This window comes from Malaclemys terrapin, chromosome 2 (assembly GCF_027887155.1).
Source record: "Malaclemys terrapin pileata isolate rMalTer1 chromosome 2, rMalTer1.hap1, whole genome shotgun sequence".
Classification (NCBI taxonomy): Eukaryota; Metazoa; Chordata; order Testudines; family Emydidae; genus Malaclemys; species Malaclemys terrapin.
In genome coordinates, this window is record NC_071506.1 from 1,456,389 (window position 1) to 1,475,136 (window position 18,748).

Sequence of the window (18,748 nt, forward strand, 5' to 3'; positions counted from 1 at the left end):
GGCTGGGACGCTTATTATACTTTGGCAATAAAACCGGTTAGACTTCTACACCTGGTGCGGCTTCATTGAGTGTATCCGAGCCCCCCTTTTGGCCCGACAGGGGAAAAGGTTGTTTACTCTTTGCAGAAATCCAGGTGTGACTGACACCGGGCTGTCTGGGGCAGGGGAGGTGGGGGCCAGGCAGGGGATATAGGGGGGTGAGATTGAGCCAGAAAGGGTTAAGTAACTAGCAGACGAAATGACCCAAATTTAACCTTTAAAGACGTGTTAGAGAAGTATGTAAATGGTAATTGTGGCTATTCCTTATAAATAGCAACAGAGCCGTGGGGAACAGACTAGGGCGTGGAAATGCAGACCTGTATTGCTAGAGAATTAGAGATAATACTAATTGTATGTGTTAGATGTTACCCAGGCGAACAGACGGTTCCTGTCTGTCACAATATTCTATTGAGTCAGGGATCAAAAAGGGAACAGTTGGGTGTAATCATTTCATGGTCTACGTTTCTCTTTGAAGTTTGTAGTAAACTGTCAATGAACTGCTCACTGGAGAATTACTTTGTGCTGGTGAATGCAACTGGTCACCGCTGCATACATAGGAAATAGGTAATTCTACTTCAAAGCCACAAGGCTTCGCCCAAGGACTGCCTTCTGTCAAGGGCGTGAATAGCCTGCCAGAGAACTATGAAAAGAACTCGGGGGCCCTGATCCTGGGTCTCAGATCTGCTTACGCCTCGCAAGACTGAGGTCCCCAGCTCCAGTCTGGTTCCCCCTGATATTGGACATTGGGCTGAACCTATGGTCTAGTTCGGAAAGGACTCTGTGCACCTCTGAGCTCACCAGCTTTGCTAAGAACTCGATTCTTGCCTGTATGTAGAATGATCTTTGAACCAAGACTCTCTTTTCTTCAATAAATGTTAGTGTTGTTAACAAGAACTGGCTGTAGCGTGTATTTGGATAAGATCTGAACTAGTCATTAACCTGGGAGGTGATGTGTCCGACTCTTTGGGATTGGTAGAACTTTTTATATGATGAATAAGATTTTCAGCAATCCTCATCCTATCTGACATGGCTGGGGGGGAACCCAAGGCTGGGTCGCTCTAGGGGAAGTGTGTGCTGGCTCCTGGATCACCAGTAAGATATTGTAGAAGCTGTTTTGTTGCTGGCTGGGTGAATCTAAGTATTAGAATAACCCACCAGTTTGGGGTTCGTCTGCCCCATTCTTTACAGTTTGCCCTGATTGTGTAATCTCAGGGCTTGTCTACACTACCTGCCGGATCGGTGGGCACCGATTGATCCAGCGGGGGTCAATTTATTGCATCTAGTATAGACATAATAAATTGAGCACTGAGCGCTCTCCCTTCGACTCTGGTACTCCACCAGAACAAGGAGCGCAAGCGGAGTCGACGTGAGAGCATCAGCTGTTGACTTACCGCAGTGAAGACACCGCGGTAAGTAGATCTAAGTAGGTTGGCTTCAGCTACGCTATTCATGTAGCTGAAGTTCCTTATCTTAGCTCAACCCCACGCGATAGTGTAGACAAGCCCTCAGTGTGGCCCCCTTGGGACCCTGGTCACAGGGGGACGGGCAGGGTATGTGGGGAGAATGTGGGGGGCAAACAGAGGAAGGTGAGCAGGACAGACAAGGTATTGGGGGTCAGGCAGTGGGTGGGGTCAGACCTACCAATTGCCCAGCCCCCCTGCAGTCCAACTCCCCTCATGTGCTGGGCTCTGAGGTGCTGGAGCTGTGGGGGGACAGGAGCCCAGGGGGTTACATGTTTGACAAATGGGGGAGGGGGCCATAATGGGGGAGCAGCAGCTTTGGTCAGGCAGCACTTACTGTATGCTCCCCATCTCCCAGCAACCTGACCCCGCAACCATCCCCCTGTGATGGGTTCTGTTACAGAGACCCCCTTAGGACTGCCCCCGATGTGCTGAGAATACCTCTGAGCCCATTTTCCCTGCCAGCTTGGGACTTCAGTGCCCTGTCTTGTTGAGCCAGAGACACAAACCTACTGCACACACAAACCCAGGTCTGAACCACGTCCCCAAAGCTGCAAACTTAACTGAAAACAGCTTAAGAAGTGCTTCTGTCTCTAGCACCCAGACACCCAGCTCCCAATGGGATCCAAACCCCAAATACATCCATTTTACTCTGTATACAGCTTATACAGGGTAAAGTCATAAATTGTCTGCCCTCTATAACACTGAGAGAGAGATATGCTGTTTGCTCCCCCAGGAATTAATTACTTACTCTGGGTTAATTAATAAGCAAAAAGTGATTTTATTAAGTATAAAAAGTAGGATTTAAGTGGTTTCAAGTAATAACAGACAGAACAAAGTAAGTTACTAAGCAAAATTAAACGAAACACGCAGGTCTAAGCCGAATACATTAAGAAACTGATTACAGATAAAATCTCACCCTCAGATTTTCCAATAAGCTTCTTTCACAGACTAGAATCCTTCCTAGTCTGCACCCAATCCTTTCCCCTTGTACAGACCTTGTTAGCTCCAGCTCAGGTGGTAACTAGGGGATTTCTCATGACTGGAACCTCCTTTGTTCTGTTCCGCCCCCTTATATAGCTTTGGCCCAAGGCGGGAACCCTTTGTCTCTCTGGATCCCCATCCCTCCGTCTAACTGGAAAAGCACCAGGTTTAAGATGGATTCCAGTACCAGGTGACATGGTCACATGTCCTATGAGACCCAGGGCCGGCTCCAGGGTTTTGCCGCCCCAAGCAGCAACAACAAAAAACAACAACAAAAAAAGCCGCAATCGCGATCTGCGGCGGCAATTCGGCAGGAGGTCCTTCGCTCCCAGGCGGAGTGAGGGACCATCCGCCGAATTGCCGCCGAATACCTGGACGTGCCGCCCCTGCCTGGAGCCGGCCGTGGTGAGACCCTAGCCTCCATTCTCCCTGGCCTGACTCACAGGAAGGCTTGCAAGTAAACAGAGCCATTTACAACCAATTGTCCTAGTTGATGGGAGCCATCAAGATTCCAAATCACCATTAATGGCCCACACTTTGCATAATTACAATAGACCCTCAGAATTAGAGTTCATAGTTCTAGTTTCAAGAGTGGTACATTTATACAAATAGGATGAACACACTCAGGAGATTATAAGCTTTGTAATGATACCTTACAAGAGACCTTTTGCATGAAGCATATTCCAGTTACATTATATTTACACTCATTAGCATCTTTTCATAAAATCATATGGAGTGTAACATCACCCCCCCACTGCCCCAGCAACCAGTTCCCCCACAGCAACTATCCCCCTGACAACCAGAGCTCCTCTCCCCACCCAGGGCTCTGCCCCCCACCACCCCAGAGATGCACAACCTTGCAGTCCGGCTAGGAGATGGGGAGGGGGGGCAAGGCCAGGCAGCACTGGTTGTGGGGTTTGGGCCTGGGCCGCGCCCCAGCACTGGACCCCCTCAATACCCCAGAGGCCCACCCCATTGGGTCAGGTCAGGCCCCTACTGTCCACAGTCACATCCAGGCCCCCATGTCAGGTCAGAGGCCCCTTTTCTGGAGCCCTGGGTGCCCCCTTGTCACCCCCTATTCCAGCTGCACCTGGGCCCCACAGATCAGGGGCAGGGGGCACTGGCTCCTCCCCACAGTGGGAGCTGAAGCCTGCCTGCAGATGCAAGCTCAGGCCCAGGCCAGTGTGTCCCTGGGTCCTGCAGGGCCATTGCCCAGCCCTCCCAGCCCTATGGAGGGTCCTCTGGGTTCCACAGCTGGGCCACGCCCCTCCCCAACACTTAACAAAAGGGTGAGAGGAGACGGGTCCCTGGGAGGGCAGAGAACTGGGGGCTACATCCTACCTGGGCCCCTGTAATGGGGCTCATTGGGGCATTACCCCCCCCCAGGGGTGTGGGAAGAATCAACTCCCGCATCCCTATCCCCACAGGGCAGCCACCCCCTGCACACCCCGTCATCCCTTTCTCGAGGGGCAGCCTCCCTGTGACAGGGTGGACTAGGCCCAGAGGCCCCCTCCTGGAGGTCTCAGAGTCCTGCCACACCCCGTCTCAGAGAGGAGCAGAAGATAAGTCCTCCAAGTGGCCTAGAGTGGCTGCAGGGGAAGCAGCCAATCAGAGGGGCTGCAGGAGTGGCCAATCAGGGGCCAGGAGGGCCATATAAGAAGCAGCAGCAGCAGCAAAGTCAGTCAGTTGCCCCCTGGAGCTGGAAGAGGGAGGACTGTGCTCTCAGCCAGCTGAGAGAGCAACAGGATTGCGAACAGCTCAGTGCGGACAGGGGCTGGGGGAGCTAAGAAGGAGCTCCTGGCTGGCTGCAGGGAGTGAGCCAGGACTGGGCTCACAGAGGGCTGCAGGAAGATCGCCTCCCCAGAGAGGAAGCCCCATACCAGCGCCAGGACAAGGTAAAGGCTATTTACCCTGGAAGGGGTTTGTTCTGTTCTATCTACAGACAGTGTGTGACTCGGCTGGAGGGCTGACTTGCTGAGGACCCGCTGAAGAAACCAAGGAGTGGCAGGCACATGCACTCGACTAAGGGGGTGCTTGTGATGGGGGGTGCCCACCCTGTTACATGCCCCTAACTTCTGCAGTGAATCTCTGGCGAGGTGCCCGGCTCACCAGAATGATCCGGGTCATGGAGCTGTAGGCCTGGGGGTGCCGGCGCCGGCAGTAACACTGCATCTCCCTGTGACAGGGATCCACAAAACACCGACTGACACCTGTGGGCGCCTAAGCACACCCGGCACCTCAGTGTTCAGGGTAAAAGTTCTCCTAGCGCCTCTGACTCTGCCCCGGGCATGGCTGCTGCCCTCTGGGCACCTGGACACATACCCAGCCAAGCACTAGCGTGAGCCACAACCCAGGGAAGAGCAGCGCCCATGGTGCGTGCAGGGCCCGACCCAACAGGCGTGCAGGGCTGGCACTGACCGGATGGGGTCCCATTCAGAATCCAGGCGGAGGAGGAGCTGCCGGTGCCACACACCTTAGAGCTTTGTCCCCAGTGGTTAGGGGAGGGTGGGAGCCCTTGGGTCAATCCCTGCTCGCTGCCAGAGGGGAGGGAAGAGTTGAACCGGGGTCTCCCACCCCACAGAGGCGCCGCCGAGCTACAGGAGACTGTGAAGCTCCCTCAATCCTGGAGCGAAGGGCCAGTCGCTCCCAGTGTGCGCTGCCGGGGGCGGCGCTCCAGGAGCTCTCCGCGCTGGGAGCTGTATAGGTTCATGTATTTTATTATTACACATTTACAAACTTTACTATTGTGTAATAACCACAACCAGACAAATTCTCACTCCATTGGAAAAACAAGCGGGAGCCATTAGAGTCAAACTGGAAATTGTTAAGAGGAGATTTATAAAAACAGTTGAGGTCATCCAAAAAGCAGGTCCCACAGTCGGTGGGAGCTATGACTGGGGAGCTCGCCTACTGCTACTTGGCTGCTAAATGTCACGTCGCACCGTGCTGGGTAGATACAAACTGGGTGTGACTGGGGGTAGCCCTGTGGCGTGGCCCCAGGAAAACGCTACCTTAGGATTAGTCCAGGACAAGTTGGAAACTGAAATGGGCTTATTAAAAGGGACTTGAAATGAATTTGTGGGGCGGATTGTAGACAGGACCCTCCTGTGACACATTCCCAGCTGGGAAACCCCTTGAGGACGCAGGAGCCAAAGACGGGTAAGATCCCTGGAAAGACAGGGACAACCTAAGACAGGCCTAGGCGCTGGCTCTAACAGCAAACACGGCTGTGGAACGGAGGCTGAGCTAACAGCACAGGGCGGCCTAGGGGCTGTCAATCAAGGTGTCTGGGGGGGACCTTTGTGGCTCTGCACATGTACAGAAAGGCCTCCTGGCCTGAGGAGCGCACGACAGCTCCTGGTGTGATTGGGACTCAGGTGAAGGTTGCTAGTCCTCCGCCTAGCACTAGGGTGACCAGGTGTCCGGTTTTCGAGCGCAACGCCTGGCGGCTTGGACCGGCTCATTAGAGGTCCAGTCGGTGGCACAGCGGGGGCCCAGGCTAAGGGAGCCTCCCTGCCTGCCCTAACTTTGCGCAGATCCTGGAAGCAGCCGCCAGGTCCTTGCAGCCCCTAGGCACATGGGTGGCCAAGGAGGCTTCACGTGCTGCCACCGCCCCTGCAGGTCCCATTGGCCATGAACCGTGACCAATGGGAGCTGCGGGGACGGCGCCTGTGGGCAGCAGGGCAGCGCATGGAGCCTCCCTGGCTGCCCATGCACCTAGGGGCTGCAGGGACCTGGTGGCTGCTTCTTGGGAGCTGTGGTAAATGCTGCTGGGACCCTGCACCCTGAACCCACTCCCACACCCCAACCCCCTGCCCCAGGATGGTGTCCCCTCCTCCACCCAAACTCCCTCCCGGAGCCTGCACCACGCCCAACCCCCTGCCCCAGGATGGTGTCCCCTCCTCCACGCAAACCGGAGCCCACACCCCAACCCCCTGCCCCAGGATGGTGTCCCCTCCTCCACGCAAACCGGAGCCCACACCCCAATCCCCTGCCTCAGGATGGTGTCCCCACTCAAACTCCCTCCTGGAGCCCACACTCCCAGCCGGAGTCCTCATCCCCCTCCCAACAGTCTGTCCCAGCCCTGAGCCCCCTCCTTCACCCCAAACCCCTCATCCCCCGGCCCCACCCCAGAACTCGCACCCCCAGCTGGAGCCCACACCCCAACCCCCGCTCCAGCCCAGTGAAAGTGAGTGAGGGTGGGGGAGGGCAAGCGCCAGAGGGAAGGGGGACAGAGTGAGTGGGGGTGGACCCTCGGAGAAGGGGCGGGACCGGGGTTTGGTTTTGTGCCATTAGAAAGTTGGCAACCCTACCTAGCACCAGTTTCTTACCTTTCCCGGCAACAGATTTTGAGCTGGTCACCTGTTTCTCTGCATCGATTGGTCCATTGATAATGTACATCTTTTGTATCTTGTTACCAATTCTTTAGCCATCTGGCTGGTTGTGGTTGTCCCACTGACTCTGCCTGACCCCCAGCGCTCCAGTGCTTATGGGTTTACTCTCATTTCTTTAGTAAAGTTTAGTATTTAAAATACTCACTGAAGACACCGAATTCAGCTATCAGAGCCGGCAGGCAGCAGGAGGAACCTGCAAAGGGGCATAGTGCCTCGGCGGGGAAAGGCCTGGCAGAATGTGGGGCTGAATCCCCCACGGCTGGCAGAGGATCTCTGCCGGAATGGATGCCAGCCAGTCTTCTCTCTCAGTCCCAGGCTTTTGTCCCTTTTCATGAGTGGGGCATTTCATCAACTTCAGCTCAGCCCTGCTGGGCCCTGTCCAGACTCCGTCCTTGGCGCCGTTCCTCTCTGGCAGCGCTCTCGCCGGCGTCTCGTCAGGCTGTAACCATGGGGCTGTGCTGACAGATCTCCGCTGTTCTCCATGGCGACTGAGCCAGCCCGAGACCACCCCACCCCATGTGACGTTTCACCTCCCGGAGACTTGGAACCCGGTGTTCTGTGTCAGGTAACGCTACAGTTTCCCCATGCAATCGCCATGACGACCAGCGAGTTCCTCACTTTTGGGAGGGACCCCACACGCCCCCTTTGGTGACAGGTTGGGCAGAGGGTCGGCTGCAGGGGTGATATCAGAAGTGCTGGAACCTCAGTAGAAGTTTGTGGGGGGAAAACGAGACCCTGGTTCCTCTCTTTGGTCCCACCCCCTGTTACCAGATTTGCCCGTTACTTTGGGGTACACTCATTTATTAGGGTTATTCTTGGGGAGGGGGGGCTGTAATTCTATCAATGGACTGCTTGTGTCACTTGTGTTCTCATACGGAGCTCTACTTCTCCCTTCTGCAAGTCCCCTCCCAATGGAGCGATCCTGCAGGACCTAGGTCCCCCAGGGTTGGGTTCCTCCAGCCCCAGACCCGGATGAACACACACACACAGACACTGGGTGGACCAGGTCAATCAGCACTCCCAAGGTGACCCCTTATATGTCCCTGGACTCAGTAGTCTGGGTCGAGCCGCACTTCCACTCTGCCACCCTCGTATGTCCCAGGTTCAGCACGTCCCTGTCCCCACTGTCACGTTACAATTGTTCGGGCAGTAACCCACGTGATGAGCAAACCCCATGGGATTTTGGGGCGCTGCAGGGATCTTTAGCTTCGGTACAAGGAGCGTCGCTGCAGAGCAAATGAGGAAACCAAAAAACACCCACGGGGGTGGAGTGGGAGAGAGAGAAGCAACCAGCTTAGCCATGAAAGTTATTTATTGCCTGATAATAACCATGGGGGAGGGCTAGCTCAGTGGGTTGAGCATTGCCCTGCTAAACCCAGGGTTGTGAGTTCAATCCTTGAGGGGGCCACTTGGGGATCTGGGGCAAAATCAGTACTTGGTCCTGCTAGCAAAGGCCTTTTGTGAGTCTTTCTGCTAATCAGCTTTGGTTCAAGCAGAGGGCGGGGGAAGGTCTTTTGTGAGTCAGCCAGGCTGGGTGCTGCGCCCTGGTTCCCAAGAACACAGAGCTGATAGTTAACACCCCTGCTCCTCCTCTTCCCCCCAGGCCCTGATCCCAGGCTGGAAGCCAGAGCCAAGCCGTGGGTGGGAGGGTGGGGCGCCCGCGAGCAGCCCCCAGCCTGTGTCCCCACCGCCGGGACATGCTGCTCAGGGCAGGCGGAGGGTTTGGGGCTACCCACAGCAGCCTGGGTTCCCTGGGTGGCTCTTAGCATGGCCTGGCCAGGGGCAGGGCCTTAGCGGGCAGCAGAGGAGCAGGGGGCGAGGCCTCGTGGCGGGGGGGCTGAGCAGCGTCGCAGGGAATCTGGGACAAATGCTGTCCTGAAATCATTCCCCCCCGGGGAGCTCAGCCTCCCTGCAGAGGTGGGGAAACCCCTCACCCTCCCCCACCTGGGGTGACAGGCGTCAGTGTCCCGGTGATTGGCTTTGCCATTGTCTTCTCGAGTCCTCCACTGATATGGGGTCAGCTGGGCCAGTCCTTTCCGGTGGCCCATCCCGGCTCAGACAGCCCAATGACATTCATAGCCAGGTCTCTTAGCCTGCCCTGAGAGCAAACAGTCCTTCCCCCTTCCCCACTGGGTAACCTGTGAAATATAGGTCGGGTGACCAGATGTCCCGATTTTATAGGGACAGTCCTGATTTTTGGGTCTTTCTCTTATATAGGCTCCTATTACCCCCCACCCCCTGTCCCGATTTTTCACACTTGCTGTCTGATCACCCTAAATATAGGGGAAACCGAGGCACACACACGCATCATCAAATGGTACAGAAAATTCCCACTTTGTCCCACAGGGATCCCTGGGCTCAGTTGCATGCAGAATAATTCACTAGCGGGTGGCATGTGAGGGCTCCAGGGAGAGCCAGTCCCATCACTGTACGGTGAGGATCCCAACGCTGCATTACCCCGGCACTCAATATCCGTGTGATTTGCACCCAAACGGACCAGTCTGGTGAGGCAGCCCCACGTGCTGCGCCCCTAGGCAGAGTAGGCGAGTGTGTGTGAACACAGGCTGCTCCTGGCGTCCTCCCCCAGCTCGTCACTAGGGATCGGGGGAGCTGAGTCTCACCCTGCCCACCTGCCTTGCTGGGTATTTCTGGCTAAGTCCAAGGGGGATGAGCCAAAGACTCCACCAGGGACTTCTGTTGCCAGTGGGAAGAGCTCAGGTACTGCAGCCAGGGCAGACCCCGAGAGGGAGCTGCCACCCCCCTCCCCCCTTAGCTCACAACTGCCTCCATGTTACCTGCTGCCCTCGTGTCTGTCGCAAGCGCCTCTCGTCTATTTCACTCCCGCACTGGCCGCTCTTCCAGGCAGGGCGGCTTTTGTCACCTTGGGTCTAAAGCTTTGAGTTTGGGTCCAACTCCCCATTCCTTGCTGGGGCTCTTCCTAGACCCCAAGCAGCGATGCTGGGTGCCCGGGTGCACTTGTGTATGGGCCGCAGCTGGGCAAGAGGGGAGGGGTTTGGAAGAGAGGAAGCAGGAAAGCTCCCAACCCCCCCCCCCCGACCTGTCTTTCCATGTAGACACCTGGTGGATTGCAACCTTGCATCTGGGAGCAGCATGCAATGGGGCCAGAGACCTTGTACCGTGTCCAAGGGATTTTCACCTTCCTCTAGGGGCATGGAACACATCAAAGAGCTGGCAGTATTTCCCGGGGCGCCTCTGTTCCCACTCGCATATTAAATGTGGCACCCTAAAATCCCAGGGCTGTGGCTCTGAGTGCACCGGCTGCAGCTGGCCCTGAGGAGTTGGCTCTCGGGAACTGTGGTCGGGCAAAAGATGCCATAGATGAAGCCAGAAGGGACCATTCTGGTAACCCAGCCTTCCCCCTGCACCATGCAGCCCAGAGACCCTCAGCCAGTGACCCCAGGCCTGGGGAGGGGTCCGGAGCAGTGGGGGCAGTGCAGGGGGTAGCAAGGGGAGGGGGTCTGGAGCAGTGGGGGCAGTGCAGGGGAGGGGGAGGAGAGGGGGTCCAGAGCAGTGGGGGCAGTGCAGGGGGTACTGAGGGGAGGGGGTCTGGAGCAGTGGGGGCAGTGCAGGGGAGGGGGAGGAGAGGGGGTCTGGAGCAGTGGGGGCAGTGCAGGGGTACCGAGGGGAGGGGGTCTGGAGCAGTGGAGGCAGTGCAGGGGAGGGGGAGGAGAGGGGAGGGGGTCCAGGGCAGTGCAGGGGAGGGGGAGGAGAGGGGAGGGGGTCCAGGGCAGTGCAGGGGAGGGGGAGGAGAGGGGGTCCATGGCAGTGCAGGGGAGGGGGAGGAGAGGGGATCCAGGGCAGTGCAGGGAGGGGGAGGAGAGGGGAGGGGGTCCAGGGCAGTGCAGGAGAGGGAGAGGGGAGGGGATCCAGGGCAGTGCAGGGGAGGGGGAGGAGAGGGGAGGGGGTCCAGGGCAGTGCAGGGGAGGGGGAGAGGAGGGGAGGGAGGGGTGTTGTCATTGGCGTGTGTGTTCTCTCCACGCACTGGCCCAGCCCCGCGCAGATTGCTGGCTCAGCAGAGCCCCGCTAGCACTACCCAGACGGACCAGACTCGGGTCAGTGGCGAAGGCGCTCGGACAGGCCTATTGCACAAAGCTCAGTCCTGGCACCCTGGCTCCATGGTTACAGGTACACAACACACGTGTGCCCGCCACAATGGCCCAGCTCAGCCAGCAGCGGGACTTTCTGCTGCCCCCTCGGCTGGACACAAGGGCCCCTCCAGTGACTTCTCCTTCTAGTTACGTGTCCTGCTCCTGCCCTGGTTAGTTACCGACCCTGCACCTGCTGCTTTGAACAAAACATCCCCATCCATCATCCTGTCCCCTCGTCCTTGCATCTTGGGGTCAGTGTGTTCCTGGGCCAGCTCCCCGGACTGGGTCTATGCCGTACCGCTGTGCTGGGGTGGCCCTGGGCCAGCTCCCTGGAATGTGGTTACGGGACTACCCAGTGCCTAGGACTTCCCGGTGTTACACTTATAAGAAGCACATGGGATCTTTTTCAGGGGGAAAGGCAAGACACTGCGTTTATTGAAAATACAGCAGTTAGCATATGCATTCAATCACACACACACATCCTGCAGATTATAGTTCCCAGTCTGTCGTACCTCGGGTCAATCTAATGGCCAGTTAGACTGAGCACGACTGAGGAGCTGGGCTCTGTCGGTCGCGAGCCGATGCTCCGAGGCTTTGCAGGACTGAACCCAGAGTTCTGTGGCAAAACACCCCAGCTTTATACTTGTCAATTCCCACCTTAGTTTATGGATTTTGCAGTGTCATTCTGTGATCGTTAGTCCTTACGTGGCATTAATCTTGAGGTTTTCCGCTGTTATCTCTTCTTTGTTGTCTCGCCTTCGGGGGTTTATGCCTCAACTCTGAGGTTGTCGATGCTGCTAACTCGTTTAGCATCAATGGATGTTTCCTGCTGTCTCTCCACGTCTCTCACTTCTTCTTGACCATCTGGACATTTGGGATGGCTTTCACACTCATCCTTAACCATGCACACATCCTTTACTCACCCCAAACAATTGTACAGAGAATTTTGGACAGGATTACATTTTAGAACGGGTTATGTGGTTACTAAAGGGATTACAAAAGAACCTTACACAACTTTGTTTGCAATGCAGATAAGAAACAAGACCTATAGCAAAAATTTTATTAAGCTGATGTTTAAAAAAAGTGAACGGTACAGAGTTTAAGCATAGGAGTTTCTGGTTATCAGGGAATAACATATAGATTATCAAGGGGTGCGAAATTCGGTTTAAGAGCAGGTGGCATAAGGAATATAATAATCTGCAATATCCCCGATTGGGGGTAAAAGGTTAACGGGTCAAAGTGCAGACATTAAGATATGAGGGTATGTTCCTAGAATGGCTATGTTCAGGTGTGGAGTATGATTGATGATGAGGATTGATTGACCCGCATCTGGTGAGGTTTAACATTCAGTGAGTTTATGGTTCCAGTTCATATGGTCCACTGTAATGAAAACTTATCCTAAAACAAAAGGTGCCCATAATCAGCCATAAGGACTGTTCTGGTCTGTTCCTGCCTTAACATCAGTTCAGACACAGCAGCCTGTCTGATGCATTTTTTCCAATGACCCAGGGTTGTTCCTTCCTGCTATCCAGTCAGAGTGACCGGCAGAATGCAATCAAATCATATCATACATCAATACATTTAATACATACTATATTATTATCCTTTATCCTAAGTTATACAAAAAAACATAAAATCCTACTATACCGGGAGTGCCTGTGTTCTAGCCATGCTCTCCAAGCCTTTGCCAAGTTCATGTGCCGGACAGTAACCTTGTGAGCAGGCGTTTGCTTTATGGCAGGGCCTGGCTTTTGCTGACTTTGGTTCAGGCCTCAGGCCTTGCCCCAGGCCCAGTGCTCCAGGCTCTCTCTGCACTACTAGGAGGTCTGGAGAAAGGGGGACAGGCTGGGGCAGGGAAGGGAGAGGAGTAGAGGGGGGTGTGGAGCAGTGGGGGCAAGATGGAGGGGAAGGGGGGTCTGGAGCAAGGGTAGGGTGGGGAGGGGAGATCCAGAGCACTGGGGGCAGCACAGGGGTTGGGGAGAGGAGGAGAGGAGTAGGGGCCCGGAGCAGTGGGGGCAGGATGGAGGGGAAGGGGGGTCTGGAGCAAGGGTAGGGTGAGGAGGGGAGATCCAGAGCACTGGGGGCAGCACAGGGGTTGGGGAGAGGAGGAGAGGAGTAGGGGCCCGGAGCAGTGGGGGCAGGATGGATGGGCAGGGGGCCCGGAGCAGTGGGGGCAGGATGGAGGGGCAGGGGGCCCGGAGCAGTGGGGGCAGGATGGAGGGGAAGGGGGCCTGGAGCAGTGGGGTAGGGCACAAAGTGGGAGGTGCCGCTTAGCAGCGGGTGTCGGGGAACGTTGCTTCTTGCCAAAGGCCAGCCCAGCCCCACGGCAGCTCTTCTGTGGCACTGGCGCTGAGGGGCACGTTACCTCCTGTGCCGTGTGTGTGACTCGCCCGCCCGGTGCCCTGAGGGCCATGGCCAGGGCCGTGGTGCTGCGGCAGGAGGCTGGCGGTTCCCAGCTAGTTACCGTCCAGCCCGGCTCTTATCACAGGACTAAGCGGGAGGGGAAGGCCGGCCAGTGCTGGGAGACGGCCGGCAGCTCCCCTGGCTCCGGCCTGGGAGAGGGTAAGCGGAGGTGCCAGCTGGCCGGGGGGAGAGACGGGCACGGCTGTGGGCATGGGCAGTTGGCATTTCAACCTGAACGTCTCCCCCCGGCTGGCAGAGGAGTGGCAAAGGCAAAAGCCAGATGAAAAGACAGGACTGGAGGGTTTATGGATCTCAGTATTTTGGTCTGTCTCGTGATTTTGAATCTCTGAAGGGGTCCCACTTGTGATGGTTGATCTCGGGAGGGTGGCAGTGCTGTGCCAGGTGGTGATATTGGCACAGCCTGAGCGAGGTCTAGATTGTGAAGCCTCCTGGCGAAGGAGAGTCTTGAGGCGGATCTGAAGGAGGACGGGGCTGTTCTGCCGCTGACACAGGGCGCTCCGCCTGAGCACGGGGGAGGCAGGCATGACGGGGCTTGTTGGAACATAACAAGTGGGCGATGGAGGCTGATGGCCCTGGGCAGCAAAGGCGGGAGCTGACATCATGACAGCGTATGAGGCGATAGGGAGCGAGGGTCACGCCATGAGAGTGAATACAGGTAGTGTGTGTGTGTTTGATGGGCTGGAGAAAGAGGAGCCAGTGTAGGGATGCAAAAGGGGGCGACATTATTGCTGGTTGAAAAACGGGTGGGGGGGGGGGGAGGGTGTCCATGGACCTTTTCAGTTCCACAGACATTCAAAAACCAAAATACTTCACCACAAACCAAACTGTTTTGATTTGGAAGTGCAGCCGCATAGCTCATGGGAGCTGTAGTTCAGGTGCCTCTAGCTTCAGTTCTCCGCTATAGATCAGGCTCCTTGGGACAACTACATTTCCCATGAAGCACTGTGGTTCCCCCTTGGAGAGCAGAGGCAGTTGTGGGGGGGGGATTTTTCATAGTATTCTGGATGAGCACTGTGTGCCTCAGTTTCCCCTATGAGAGGCAGGGTTAACTGGGGGGAGGGGCGGTTGTATACTCTGCAGAGAGCCAGGTGTGACTGACGCCAGGCTGTCTGGGGCCTGGACCCATGGAGAGCCCGGCAGAGACAATGGCCGCTCCGATTACCCAGACCTTTGGTTCCTAGCAACTCACTGACTCTCGGCAGGAAGCCAGCCGGTGAGGAGCTGGAGAACAAAGGGCTGAGGAGGAGGCGGCGGTGACCAGGTTTCCCAGAAATAAGAACTAAGGAGGGGCCCTAGGGCTTGTTACATGTGGGTGGCTGAAAGCTGGAGGGAAGCTTCTGGACTGGGACTAGAGAGGGGTCAGAGAATCCTAGAATCTCAGGGCTGGAAGGGACCTCAGGAGGTATCTAGTCCAACCCCCTGCTCAAAGCAGGACCAACCCCCAACTAAATCATCCCAGCCAGGGCTTTGTCAAGCCGGGCCTTAAAAACCTCTAAGGAAGCAGATTCCACCACCTCCCTAGGGAACCCATTCCAGTGCTTCACCACCCTCCTCCTGAAATAGTGTTTCCTGATATCCAACCTAGACCTCCCCAACTGCAACTTGAGACCATTGCTCCTTGTTCTGTCATCTGGTACCACTGAGAACAGTCTAGATTCATCCTCTTTGGAACCCCCTTCAGGTAGTTGAAGGCTGCTATCAAATCCCCCCTCATTCTTCTGGGCTCTGGACCGACCCAGCTGGACTTTGCTGTAACTTTCCCATCTCTGTGTTAGCGAAGGACCCTCTACGCTGAGTTCCAGACACCTAATAACCCCCTTGCATTACCCCGCGGGATGGCAGTCACTGCACTCCAACTTGTTTAAAGTGGATTGCTCCTTTTGGGGGTTTAAGACTCCAGGGTCCAATCCGGGTGGACTCGCTGCAGGGAGCTCACGGCGTGACCCAGGGGGGCTGAGGGCTCTGAGGGTCGGTCCCCGCAGGCGGTGAAGCCGAGGGGCTGACCCCAGTGACAGCGTGTGACCCTAGGGGGGCTGACAGACCAAAGGGGTCCTCCCATGGGCTGTGACAGAGCCGTGCGAGAGCACCAAGCCTGTGGAATTGTGAAAGCAGTATATCGTGGAAGTGCCTGACCATGGTGCATTCTGGGAGATGTAGCTGTGACGAGCTGGGGTTCAAGCAGACCAGTGAGAGGTCGTGTCACTGCCTGCTCTGTAATGCTGAGTGTCTTCATGCTCTGCGGCTGCGGCTCACAGCCCAGATCCTAGCAACCAAGCGTGCAGTACCCTGAATCTGTGATGTGCAGCCCCCAGTCAGCAGCCTGCCTACAACACAACAGCCCCACCCTGGTCTCCACCAGCCTGGGTGACTACTCACAGGGTGACCCCAACACCCCCTCCCAAATCTTCCTTCCCAAACCCATCTGCCCTGAGGTGCCCTGCCCCCCCCCGGACAGCTCAGAGGGGTATTATCTGGTGCGTTGCTCCTTTACAGAGACAAAGCCCAGCCCAGCTTGTTATGTTAACTGGAGCTACCAATCGCTTCGATTCTCAGTTCGACGCACTGGGTGGGGTTAGATTTAAAGTAAAACACGTTTAGTTCATCAAAAAAGAGAATCAAAACGAGAACGGTCTTTTTCCCTTGTCTTTGAACTCACTGAAAACCTAAGTGGTTACAGATGACGACAGTAAAAATACGGTTCAGCCATTACAAAGCCTGACTTCCCACGCTACGGCCTTGGGTCACGGCACATTCGCCCCATTCAGCCGTGACTGGCTCTCCCTCTGTCAGGAACTTCCACAGACATACAGAGTGCTGCTTTCCCTTGGCCTCCGAGGGGAAAGATGCCCCAACGGCTGCTTCTCAGTCTTCCCTTGTATCTCTCAGGGTTCACTGACCCTGTTTTAAGAGGCACTAGGACCTCGTGCTGTCCTTCCCATCCTGCGGACTTCCCACCCTCGGCTGAGTTCTGTGTAAACGGGGCTTCCGTCGTTTTGACTCCACCATGTTACCTTCCCTCGTGTCCATAAGTGCTGGAACTGGGGTGCTGGGGGCTGCAGCACCCCCGGGCTTGAAGCGGTTTCCATTATATCCAGGGGTTACAGTTTGGTTCAATGGCTCTCAGCCCCCCTCCTCGTGTCTGAGAAAACCCGTTTCTCCCTTTGTTCGGTCAGACCGTAAAGCCTAATGTTAGTGAGTCACCATAATCCCTCACATGGTGTTAATATCCCCGTGACGTGTCTGTATTGATATTCTCATGTCCCCATTCTCCTCTAGGGTCAGTGGGGTGCCACAGGCTTTCATAAGAGAGCTTACTCAAAACACTTTATTGTATACACTCAGCTGTTTATTCTTTGGGGTTCAGAGCTCCGTTTTTATAGACCTGTAAACCTTTGGAATGTATTCTTAGATAAAACTCCTTTTCTCCTCTCTGGTGAAGGCCTCATGCTGGTTCCTCCCCCCCTCGTGATAGCTAAGACGTTGCCTCCTCCCCTTGTTAGCTTGATGGCTTCATTTACCTTTTATGTAACTGGATGTTTCACCGTCTCTGCCTGGTGGCCAGGCTGGACAGACCAACAAACACACCTTCCCTTGTCTGGGGCTTAGGCATTGCCTACCAAACACATTTTAAGACTATAATTCTAGCCCATATCCCTAACTCTTTGTACACACTCCGTACATATGTCACACAAGAATATTAGTGACCAATGTGTTATCAGCTCTCCTATGTCACATGGTATCTATTGGGTCCATATCATGACAACAATGTGTGAGGTGTAGTAAGCGTGTCAGACTTGACAAGAGTTGCAATCTACCACTGGGCCTCTGTGTCCCTGGGAGTTTGACCCACAGAGGCGAATAGGGACATGAGAAAACTGCATTACAACTTCCATGAGGCATCATGGCAGCATTTCCAAATCAAAATGAGAAGGGGATCAAGGCCAGAGTCCATTGGAAACCTTCCCCTCCCTCCCCCCACAAAGCTGGAGGGAAGTTGAGTAGGACCCTCCAAAGGACATGCTGAAGGAGCGATCGGAGAGGTTGGAGGAGAACCAGGAGAGGACGGAGCCCAGGGGAGGACAAGATTTTTGTAAAATCTTAGAAATGTCAGGCTGGAAGGAACCTTGAGAGACCACCTGGTCCATCACCCTGCGCTGAGGCAGCACCAAGGAACACTAGGGTCTGTCCAACCTCTTCTTAAAACCCTCCAGTGACGGGGGTTCCCCACACAGCCTGTTCCAGAGTTTAACTACCCAAAGAGTTAAGAAGTTTTTCCTAATACCTGACCTCCATCTCCCTTGTTGCAGGTTAAGCCCATTACTTCTCATCCTACCTTCAGTGGAGATGGAGAACAATTGATCAAAGCCTCTTTGTAACAGCCCTGAACAGATCTGAAGGCCATTTTCAGGTCCCCCCTCAGTCGTCTTTACTCGAGACTAAACATGCCCAGGTGTTTAACCTTTCCTCACAGGGCAGGTTTTCCAAACCTTTCATCATTTGGTGTTGCTCTCTGGACTCCCTCCAGTTTGTGCACATCTTTCCTAAGGTGCGGCACCCAACCCTGGACACAGTCCTGCAGCAGAGGCCTCCGCAGTGCTGGGTAGAGCAGAACCATTCTCTTCCATGTCGTATGCGTGACGCTCCTGTTAATACAGCCCAGCCTGTGTCACTTCTGTATCGTACCGTCGGCTGGCTCCCATCCAACGTGTGACCCGTTAGAGCAGAAGAGCGTATCTGATGATGTCGAAGGCAGGGCCGGCTCCAGGCACCAGCGCAGGAAGCAGATGCTTGGGGCAGCCAATGGAAAGGGCGGCGCGTCCGGGTCTTCTGCGGCAATTCGGCGGCGGGTCCTGCAGTTCCTCTCTTCCTCTTAGAGCTGCCACCGAAGAGGAAGAAAAGGAGCGAAGGACCCGCCACCGAATTGCCGCCGAAGAATGAAGCGGCACGATTGAGCTGCCGCCGATTGGCTTTATTATTTTTTTTTCCTGCTTCACCGCTTGGGGAGGCAGAAAAGCTGGAGCCGGCCCTGACCGAAGGCATCTGACAGGTCACAGAGGATGAGGCTGGCGAATGGATTCTGAGCTGTGATAGGAAGAGGTTGTTGGAGACTTTACAGGAACGATTTCAGTTGAATGTCAAGATGGGAGCTGAGTTGGAGATGGTCTCAGATGGACCTGGAAGAAAGGAGCTCCAGACAGCGATTGTAGACAGTGCGTTTGATGAGATTAAAGACTGAAGGGAGACCGGGAACTAGACAAGTTGGTATTGGTCAATAGGAAAAGACCAAAGCATGTTTGTGTTCGGAGTGGGAAACGCCGGAGACTGGAGGTTGATTATA